We start from the raw sequence: 12097 nt of genomic DNA on the forward strand, positions 1-12097 counted from the left end.
ATATCATTTAGATGTGATTTTTATGTTGCTGATTTGCATGCTAAATTGTCTATGTGCTGGATGGACTGACTGTTACAAATGCCGTTTGACCATTTTTCAACATATATAATGACCATAAAAGAGAATATTTGACAGTTCACCGATAAACCTCACGATTTCGGAAATGCATGTTTCATCTTCAATATGACTGATGTACTTGTCATAAGACGAGTTTGTACAATCTCATTTAAGTGGTGGAATTAAATGGGATTGTACAAACTCGTCTTATGACAAGTGAAGACATTCCACTAAAAAGCTCAAAATAATTTTCTTAACATGAGAGCGGGCTTGGTAGTCATATGGTTACTGATTCTGCCTCATACGCAGGAGGTCGTGGGTTCAATCCCAGGTCCGTTCCATTATCCTACTTTGTATCTTTCTCTATATTTCTCTTGTTGTAGCAATCGCTAGTACTGGAAATGGACTTCCATACCGTTTCCATTACTATTACTATACCTTAAACTTGAGTATTAATGTTGAGATTAATGTTAATTAATCTGCTAGAATTGGAAATGACCTATAAAGTTCGTTTCCTACATCCAATTAGAAATTCCACCAGTTGCCTTCTCCTATCTATCACATTGGCAGCTCGTTAACCAAGACGGACCTCTGCCTCTCGAACCCAACCCAAAAATTCCAAAAAATTCCACATGAACTCGTGGCAAGTGCAGAGGTATATTCGGCTAGCAGTGGGCGAGTGATTACATCATTATTTCCTCCCCTTCCCTACATTGACTTGCATTCTGACGTGGCAGGCGCCAGTATAACCTAACAAATGAGATCACCAGTACTTGTACATTGAAGATCTGTGCTAGTCCCAAGCAAACATCTGTTGGTTCCCTGTGCAAGAACAGCTGATCTGGTCATAATGGAGTAGCAATCAAGCTCAAGCAAGCTCACGCAAGCAAAATAATTTTCTTAACAAGACTGATGTAGCTGAAAATGTGTAAGCATACATATTGTGAGTGAACAAGCAGCACGATAATATTTCAAAGTCATGTATTTTGGTAAAACAAAGTTTTCAGCTCTTACTACTCGTCGTCACTTTCCAAATTTTTTTTATTCAATCAGAAAAGCAGAATTTGTAATTTATACGACTCTTTATGTAGCAATTACAAATGCCAATTGATCTCTTTTATAGCGACAAAACGACTAAACAAGTGTTTTATCATGACATACAAAACAAGCATCGAAGAGCTTTGATGTTATCTCGCATATGGGTTTAATCAAGGCATGGACTGTCATAATAAATTCATATTTTAAATTTAGTAGCATTCGGAATTTATCATCTGCTTCAAAAGGTTTTGGCAACAATCAGAGGATGGATCATAATTTAAGTGTGTTGAATGCTTTTCCTAAGCTAAAGAGCATGAATATTTTCGCAATAAAAAACAATAAATAACACCGAATTGAATGTTACTTGGGCATTATAAGGATACAAGCATATGGAGACGCATGGTGCTTTGTTTCATCAACTCCTTGTGACTAAACTTTTTGTGCAAAAATTAAACGTTTGTAATAAGGCTCCCCCAGACCTAAACGATTTCATCGTCGCGACGGCGACAACTAGTCGCCACGATTCTATCGTTGAGTCGTTGCAGGCAATGTTCTATTTACACTTCCATACCAACGGCGTCAGAATCGCTGTCGCCATGCGATAGAATCGCGTCGCGACTGTCGCGTCGCGTGTGTTTGGGGGAACCTATATTCTGCATACCAATGAGATCATATTTGCATCAAGTAATGATCAAAAATAACCTGCCTTTAGGTTAATGCCTACTTAGTGTTTCACAGGGGTAATGACAAAATACGGAAGATTGATTTCTGCTTTGAACAGTAGAAAATGTTTTTTGATTGAACATACCTTACATTCGCTTACAACTCAACAGTTCAGGTATTAAATTAAAATCAATTACTTGTACTTTGTTATGCGCATGAGATTGTCTGCCACAATTTGCCCCTTCTTAAATTGCAGCTATATCAAATATGGCTAAAAAAATCCATTAAAACTGTTATAACTTTTTTAGTCGTTTTTTAGTCGCAACAGTAACCAAACGGCATATTTTAACCTCCCGGAACTCTCATTGTCCTGGATCACTCACACAATCCCGCAGCTCTTGTGAACGACCAGCGTGATTTATTCGAAGACGTTGTATTTTCTACAACGCCGCGAGTTCCGGAAGGTTAATATTATCTAAAACTTTCTAGAACATTCAAAAATGTAGAAATGGAAATGCAGTCAAGTTATATTGGTGTCCAATAGGAGTGCTGCATGCACCTAGGTGGAGCATTTTGTTAACATTTCCAATATGAACAAAATTCCAATTTTCATAACGATAATTTAGACGATTTTTACACGTTTCGAGTTACTAATCTAATGCGGGATTATAAATAGGTAATTAGATTTGCGTTTCTATAGGTTTCCTAAGCATTTCATGCATGAAATTAGTATTATATTCAGGAGCTGCTGCCAGTAGTTTGAACCATGGTACGAATTAATGTTAATGAATAATATTTAAGTTTTCTATTTTTTCACTGATGTTAAGCATAAATATGTGAATCTAGGATGTTTTTAGAAAGATAATGCACTAACTTCCATATAAACTAGAGTTTGGAGTAATAACATGTATCTTTAATGAAATAAATGAACTGGCATGGCTGGCTGGCATCAGGGGGTACCTCGGAAAAATGCGCAATGGCGGATGTAATAAAATTCCTTGATTGATCCAAGTTTTGATACTTGTTCAAGTTTTGATTCAAAAACTTTGCATTGTACATAAAATACACGCAAATCGAATCAGCAAATTAAATCCCAGTTAATCTTGCTTGGAAAAAGGTTAAAGACCAAAGGAAGAAGGATCAAATTTTGAAAATCTGATCGAACAAAAATAAGTATATGTTAGAAAAATATTGATATGTTAAGAATATGCTTCTGAACTCAAATCTATTCCCATTCGAGAGGCTTAAAAGACTTTTTTCTCAAAAACTAAGAAGCTTTAAAGCCTCCCTCAAAGCGACTCAAAAGCCTCCTTCCAAACGTTTCTTTAACAGGCGGAAGCTTCATTTTAAGAGCCTCTGTAAACTACTTTCAAAAAACATGGAAGGCATCATCTACCGAAAAGCCTCATGCTTCCAACCAATGTGCAGCGATGTCTCACCCACCTGGAAATCCTGTTCATCGAATCCCGGGACGCACACTTGCCTCCAGCCTTGTGGAAGGTCCCTATCCGCTCATCACAGTCGAGCCAATTCAGCCGGCGATCATCAGTCGTCCCGGCCCTGTGTTTGAGGCAGGCTCGGAAGCCTCCTTTCAAGAGGCTCGGAAGCATCCTTTCAAGAGGCTCGGAAGCATCCTTTCAAGAGGCTCGGAAGCATCCTTTCAAGAGGCTCGGAAGCCTTCTTTCAAGAGGCTCGGAAGCCTCCTTTGAGGCTCGGAAGCCTCCTTGCAAGAGACTCGGAAGCCTCCTTTCAAGAGGCCCGGAATTCTCCTTTCAAGAGGCTCGAAAGCCTCCTTTTAAGAGGCTCAGATCTTCAAAGTCTTGATGTATAAACATAATTTGAATTGGAAAGTGTCACGAAAAACCAAAAAATTAAACAAATGTATTGGATAGAACTATGTGAATAACAGAGAGTCAAATATCCCGTTAGTTTTCAGGACCGTTAGTTAGTATATTAGTTACGCTTATTTTCATTGGGGCGATAAAAATAGGGGGTACCTCAATGAACGCAAAAGATCGAAGGAGTATCTCCAAGAAAAAGGTTGAGAATCGCTGCTCTACATAAAAGTCTTCTCCATTCAACTCGATCCATGGCCGCACGTCGCCAACTAGCAGTCTACGGAGGGTCCGCAAATCGTTTACCACATATAGGGTAAGACGGTATAATGCGCCCCACCTGGCCAAAACGCCCCCCTTTGATTTCTAGAAAACCATAAGAGAAGATCCATTAATTACGTAACGCAAAAATTGAACATGTTCAACCTCCCTCCCTCCCCCCTATGTCGAACTTTTTGTATGAAACATAAAAAAAATGTATGGATCGTCACACTTTGGTCAACCCCCCTCTTCCCTCTAAGCGTTACGTAATTTGTGGACGCTCCCTAACTAACTAAGGATCAAAATCAGTTGGTACCTATAAATATTTGTAAAACCATCATACTATGTGAATGTGGAAGTATATTTGTATTACATAATGAAAATATTTGAAAAATGCAAACAGTTACAGTTTAGATGTAACTTTCAATGTTTGTTTGCCCAACATTCTGGGGTGACGCTAGCATACTGTCCGCAAAACTTGCACTGGAACACTCAGTTGGGCAACAAAATAACTTTTCTCAGTGGTAATATGATATAAAATTACTTCCATCTTCAAAAATGTTACGTTTTTCAAAAATATGTTTCACTTGTCAAAACGGTCAACTGGACACAAGCGCGGCGACCTTGCAGCATTTTATTTATTACCAGACTAAGGTCGGAGTGCCTTGTGCTGCACATAGAAGTCGTCTCCATTCAGCTCGGTCCATGGCTGCACTTCGCCAGCCACGCAGTCTGCGGAGGGTCCGCAAATCGTCCTCCACCTGATCGATCCACCTTGCCCGCTGCGCACCTCGCCTTCTTGTTCCCCTCGGATCTTTGTTGAGAACCATTTTCGCTGGATTCCTGTTCGATATTCTGGCTGCGTGCCCGGCAGTCGTCCGATTTTCGCGGTGTGAACGATGGATGGTTCTCCCAGCAGCTGATGCAACTCGTAGTTCATTCGTCTTCTCCACGTACCGTTCGCCATCTGCACCCCACCATAGATGGTACGCAGCACTTTCCTTTCGAAAACTCACTGTGCCCGTTGCTCCTCCACGAGCATCGTCCAGGTCTCGTGTCCGTAGAGGACTACCGGTCCAATGAGCGTTTTGTAGATTGTCAGTTTGGTACGGCGCACAGTGGGACCAATCCCAAAAAAGACGGTCAAAAATGTTAGAAGTGAATAAAATGGTCTAGCAGGCCACATATTATGATATTTCATTGAATGGGTGGTTCATCTTCTCGGTATCACCGACCCGTAAGCTAGAGATCCACTACCGGAACGAGAGGTGGGGCACCAGTCGTCGCAAGCACGCTAACGTTCTCAAAGACAACGTGCTTGCACTAAGTGGTGCCTCATCAAATATCAATGGCTGGCGCCGCCAGTGTAGAGTTCTATTTCTATGAGCACTTTCACAGGTATTAACTGCTACCTTTAATTACCGATTTATGCCGCCTCACAGCAGTGCTAACGGAAAAATGTATTCCATTATTAGAAATTGTAAACATATAGAATGGATCGTCCCTACACAAACTAAAGCTGTAGAGGCGCAAATCGTTTCTTGATATTACGGTTCATGTGAAAAACTCATGATCTTTTTACAGAGTTATTATGGAAAATTAGACGTAGGGGTCAAATAAAATACTTTCCCTGCATAGCGACTAAACATGACATGACTTGATAGTTTGTCCTACTTCCTTTAACAATATTTTCAAAATCTCAGAGCGCAAGTGCCTGTAAAAACTCATGATCACATGGAATTTCCCTAATTAAAGTATGCGTAAGACGAGAACAAATTGTACTAGGGGGCCGTACACATATTACGTATACCCTTATGGGGGAGAAGGATCTGTCGTTTTACCTATAAGTAAAAAAATCATTTGTATGTAAGAAATCTTACATGAAGGGAGGGATGTTGAAATAACGCCTACGTAATAAGTGTACGACCCCTAGACAATTTTCAGCTGATGTCGCACCATTGTATTGGGGCAAATGAGAAGTAGAAGGAGAAGAGAAAACATATTGTGCGTTGCTTTTTATCAAAATTGATTGGCAAGACCGAAACGTCCACTGTCAGTAAAACCGAAATAACTGAGCGGGCGGAGGGTGGCGGAACCTAATTTCTGCAGGATTGGATTCCTGACAAAAAAATGAAACAACAGTGTGAATTTCATTGATGGGTACCGATGGGTACCTTTTTGAATTTCACAATGAATACAGCAAGAAGATAATACAATAATAATTTTATACATAATAAAGACCGAGTACTTTCTGCGCGATCAAAAATAATTTACGAACGTATATGCATGGCTTTATTAGTTTTTGGACTACACTTTGTGATGGTGCCAAATATAATAGGTTTGGGTGATGTATACGTTGTAGCCAACATAATGAAGCAGTAAGATAAATGTTAGAAGATTTAACAGAATAAAAAATCGACAACATGCTCAACTTGTATTGACTGTAAAGGTAAGATCCACCCGAATAAAACGACTCAAAACTATGTTAACATCATCGTCAAGTATTCTACTAACAACCCATGACTCAAGTTATCAATTTGGATCATTTTGAAAAAATGGTTTTTGACCGTCTTTTTGAAGATTGGTCCTTCTGTGCGGCGGCGAGCTCATCGGACTGAACTTCGATCGGAGCGTTTTCCGGAGTACGATTACGTACGATTTTCAACCATGATGTGCAGGGTGACCAGTGAGTCGGGAAATCGGGGAATGCGGGAACTGTGCGGGAAATGCGGGAAAAAGTCGGGAATTTCTTGAAATTACACAAAAAATCGGGAAAAAAGTCACCAGGTGTTCATTTCATTAAATCATGTATAATTATTGTAGTGTATAACATGAAAAACATTATTTACTATTTTAAATGCATATGTTTTTCCACGTAACGTTTAAAACTATTTGAGGAACTATTCGGCTTTGTCGAATGTATAATGAAAATGATATTGAAATCAGAATTCTCTAATGTCGAGTCTAGAGCCCTCGGCAATGATGATGGAAAGCAACATGCCACCTACGCTTCGGCAGGTTTCTGAGACCATAGATATCTCCAAGAGTCCGAGAAAAAGCTAATTAGCATTTCTTTGCAGCTTGTGGATTCATGAAGATGCTTTATCGATATTCTCTTGAAAGCGACTCGAGTTTCGTCTGGTGACTTGTCGACATTGGTCGAGTATTTCTAATTATGTCTAATTCAAGGCACACTTCTCAACGATCTCTGGTCATTCGTTGTTACCATCTTCATTTTAACACATGGTAACACATGGTTAACACATGTACATAAGAAGTGCTTTAGATTAATGATTTAGATGTTTGATCATAAACCAGCAAGAGGATGAAGGAAGGACTGGAGAATGATGCCATAATAAGATCAGGATGTGTAGGTAGCAAATAGTAGTAATAATCAAATCAATAATCCATCAATGGTCAAAGTAAAATAAGTTTCAAAAACTGAAAATAGATTGAGGAAATAAATAGAGATGGGCAATGACGAACATGAAGGTTATAATTATAATTATTTTTATTAAAGTGATTTGCAGCAGAAGAGATGAGCCAGCCTAGAGCTGGAAGATGGATGAAAAAATACTGGCAGACGCAAAAATGTTTATTCTCTCAACGGCTTCTTCACTTTATTTTAAGGGGCAGCAGGGACTATGTCCAAGGGCTTGACGACCCCTCCCCATGGCCACTGCGAGTTAGGGGGCCTGCCTAGGATGTGGTGGGGTTTGACAGTGGGCTCTGTTAAACCTCTACAAAAAGCTGCATGTGTCCATAAGCAGGCCCTATCAAACCCGGTCAACACATGAACGTATATGGTGTCGCGTAGGATGCTGAAGTGCAGGCGATAGAGATACTTTTCCACACAACATGTATGTATATCGTCTCCAATTTAGCATCTTGTATTGCACCATGTGCGGTTTTGTGTAGACTGGGAAGCGACCGTGTGCCGCTCAAAGCGCACAAGCCCAACACGAGTGCCAACCGGCACATCAGGATTAATACCAGTGAGATCCTGATTACGGTATACTGGTCAGTGACACACATACGCGCGCGAAAGTAATGCAAAATAAACGACATGTAAAATGAACGTAAACTTACATTCTTTCTTAACGTCAAATAGAGATAAAATAAGGGTTGCTGAATAACATTAGCTTTCCGATTACTATCAATTATTTTCAATTTTAATCCCGTTTCTTTTTTACTTTTCTTACGTTAATTAAATGATAACGCGGGCGCCTAATCCGAAATTCAAATGAACAATCGCTCACTTTGAGCGATTGATTGTTTATTCTCGCGAAGAATGAACAATTGTACAAATTAAGGAAATGCTAATACTGCTGTGTAGAAGTTTCATAGGTCACATCACTTTCCATTGTGAATCCCGATCTATGTTACTGATTACCCCACCCAACTAACACTACTTCCTTCCCGTGGTAAATGTGGAGATGCAGAGGTATTCTCGGTCTCTAGTAGCAACAATTACCACACACTCACATTCCCTCCCTTTCCCAACTGACTGTAAGGACTTGGCCGGCGCCGTTATTGATCAACATTTGCGAGCTGCTGAAACGTGCACTTCGAGAATAGTTGGTAAATCCCAACCACTATTCACTTGGATCGTAGTGCAATTTGCACCAGTTCTGATCAATCACGGAGTAGCAACCATTGATATGTACAGTCAGTCTAAGCTAAGCTAAGCTAAGCTAAGCTCAACGACTTCTTCACTTTATTTTAAGGTTTACTCTAGACCAACATTTGAAAAGAGCGTAACAGTCATATTCATTCTTCCTGGTTCCTTGTCTGCATATAGACAAAGAACTGGAAAGGATAAATTTTGGCTGTTACAAACTTTTCAAATGTTGATTTAGAACTATCGATTTTCAAAATACATTGTTAGAGGTCTTAAAAATTTAGCTTAAATTGAATTGACTGAGACAATAAAACTAAATAAATCTATGTCAGGAAACGAAAATTAAAAGCACTTTTTGAATAAAATATAATTATTCAGGATTTTTTTTAGATTAGAATAGAAATTTGAAATCTTCAAAATTGCATCGGGAATTTTTCAAAAATATCGGGAAAAAGTCGGGAAATATGCGGGAAATTTAAAACGGAAGTTTAGTGGTCACCCTGGATGTGTCGCCGAATTTCTCTACTGGTCTACTATCGTTATCGAAAGTCATCAGTGAGCCCAAGTACACAAATTCTTCAACCACCTTGATTACGTCACCGCCAATACAAACTCGTCTCCATCTTCTCGAAGTTACGTCCTGCCCTTCGTATTACTCCCTCCAAAGCGATGTTTAATAGCAGACACGAAATGCCATCACCTTTTCGTAACCCTCTGCGCGTTTTGAAGGGACTCAAGAATGCCCCTGAAACTTGAACTTTGCACATCATCCGATCCATCATATCCTTGATCAACCGTATCAGTTTATCCGGAAATCCGAATTCGTGCATTAGCTGCCATAGCTGCTCCCGATCGATTGTATCATATGCGGCTTTGAAGTCGATAAATAGATGATGTGTGGGCACGTTGTATCCATGGCATTTCTGCAATACCTGACGTACGGCGAACACCTGGCCTGTGGTAGAGCGTTCACCCTTAAATCCCGCCTGGTAGTACCCCACGAACTCTCTTGCAATTGGTGTTAGTCGGCGGCATAAAATTTGGGAGAGTAACTTGTAGGCGGCGTTCAGAAATGTGATTGCGCGGTAGAGGCTACAATTCAGCTTATCGTCTTTTCGCCCCCTCCCTGCGGCATAACTTCCTCCTCCCGAATCTTGGTAATGACCCAGTGCAGCGCTCGAGCCAGTGCCTCACCACCGAGTTTAAACAGCTCTCCAGGTAGTCTCCTGGTCAGCCGGTCGATCTCCTCCTGGATTTCCTGGAGATTCAGAAGTTCTCGTGAAATAAAAGGGGAGGACATCTCATCAATATTGAGTCACTGTCCTTGCCAGTAATAAGATATATTTTAGCGAAGTAAGCCCGATTTTTTTTAATTTTTAATAAAGTTTGGCAGAAGAAAGGTCGTGAGATTTATACTATCACAAATATTGCCCTCCACTCGCTTTCAAATCCACTTCTATAAACCATTCTTCATGCCTGCCGTATCCTAACGGAGCTATCTAATCGATACTTTCGCCTCTAATACTATCATGAACATTTACGTTTAAGTTTGGAAAATGATATTTCCTTAACATTATTAACAATTTATGTAGAATTTAAGCTAGTTTTTCAGATTCAGAAGATTATTTTTAGTTGAATAAGCGTTTTCGATGTTTGTAATAGCGAATCATGTGTTCTCGATCTCTAAAATCGACTACCTACTGACGTTAGCAGATTGACTGGAAAAATTCCGAGATTATTTGGTCACAAACGTAGGAGGGGACTCTTCGCTTTAACGTGACTGCATGTTCATATAAGTTAAAATACCTACTAAGTTATTACGATAATCCAAGTTATTACGATATCTGAATTCCTCAATTAGTGTTTTTCAGACAAAATTGGGCCTCTCAGAGGAAACGTAAGGATTCTGAAAACTGGTCAGCATAATATAAGCATAAAAGCATATGGAGACGAATGGTATAATGTACTATTGGTACATTTGTGCAATGAATCATCTTGTGACTGAACTTTTTATGCAATTTTCATCACATCCGTTTAATTGAATAAATGCACAAATATGTAAGCTTTTGTATGACAGCTTCTGCTTAGGAAAACCTGAACCTAATTGCATGTTGGGAAGTACATGTTCTTGGGTAACATAAAACTGCGATCAAGAAATCATTTAATCATGATTTACAACAGCAGTTTCCCGGGCGCTCTCTATGCGATATAATAATTCTTTACCGGTTGTCTTATCCACCTCATCTATTTTTCTTGAAGTTTACTAGTGTTTTATATTTCTAGAGATGCTTTTTTGCAAGATCGACTGAATTCACGGATGCTGTCATTTAGAATGTAGAAAATTTAGATTTATCAAATTTAATATGAGTAAAATTTACAGATTCAATAGAACTTCATAACAGAAATTAACCGAGCTTGTTCACGCATGGACCTTGCGTATTATGTATATTCAATTCAAATTAGATTGCTGCACATGCTCTACAAAATCTGGTGGATTAATCAGGTTTTTTTCATAGTTGTGCTATGGTAATTGGTTTAGAATTGTTCAGAAGGGATTAAAAAACTTATTCATACAAAAAATCACTAAGCAAAACATTTTGGAAACGAATCACTTCATTAGCTACTGTTCAATTATTTGATAGTATTGAATAGTATTGATTTTTACAGCAAATATGACAATGTACATAATATGCATTTTGACGCCCCATTTTACCCCAAAATCCCAATTATAACAACTTTAACCAACAAAATATATACAGTGTCTTTCTGTAGATCCCAAATGAACATGATTTGTGTACAATATCTAACAGATTCAATGACGAATAATATAAAAAGTCGTGTTACAAGTTACGTCGGGGCCAAACGAGCTCCATAACCGCATACAGAAGTGGGACACGTCCACAGCAATTACTGAATTCCTTGAAAAAATCACATTGATAAAGCTCTTGATTCCATCTGTGATTTGTTCGTGAAAAAAGTATTGGCTGCAGATCAGAGGAATGACTGGTATGACTGCGAGTGTAAGCAGTTAGTGGGGAGTATATATTATTAGACAAGAAAAGTTTCAGAGGTAACATTGAGTTAAAAGTCCACCTCACAACACATTTCGATCCACGCGATTTGTTTATGTTGTGGTTTCAAACACAGTATATGTCAAACCCTAGCTCCTATCATTGACTTTTCTCCCACCACTCAATATCATATTAATCTGAAATAGGCGAACTATTCTTATTTTCAGCTCACAGTTCCCAAACTTATCTCATATAAAAAAAAGAAATTTTATAAATATTTTCAGAAAGTATCGAAAATTCAACCTGTCAGCCCAGAATTACAATTCTTATGCTAAAATAAGCCGTAAGTAAAATTTCAGCAAATTTGGATAAAACTTCAAGTTAATGTATTGTTTTTGGGCTATTTCCAAGTCTTAGTCTCAAACAAATCTTAGTTAACTATAAAGTTAAAAGTCTATTGAACATGCTATGAGCTATGAGATGAAGATCCGGAGCAGTTTCTCTACTCCCGAGCAGAGGAAAATAGCTCAATAATATCAAATCTTGATATGATAGTAAAACGAGATATGGACATGATTGAAATAAGAGATAAAAGATCAGGCGACAATATC

The 12097-nt window shown here is 38.9% G+C and overlaps 1 protein-coding gene across 10 annotated transcripts in view; it reads left to right on the plus strand.

The window, feature by feature from the left end:
* The window catches only part of LOC134212018 (dual oxidase maturation factor 1), a 317312-nt gene that overhangs the window by 264968 nt on the left and 40247 nt on the right, over nucleotides 1-12097 (plus strand). The window lies entirely within an intron of this gene.

Source organism: Armigeres subalbatus, chromosome 2 (assembly GCF_024139115.2).
Source record: "Armigeres subalbatus isolate Guangzhou_Male chromosome 2, GZ_Asu_2, whole genome shotgun sequence".
Taxonomy (NCBI): Eukaryota; Metazoa; Arthropoda; class Insecta; order Diptera; family Culicidae; genus Armigeres; species Armigeres subalbatus.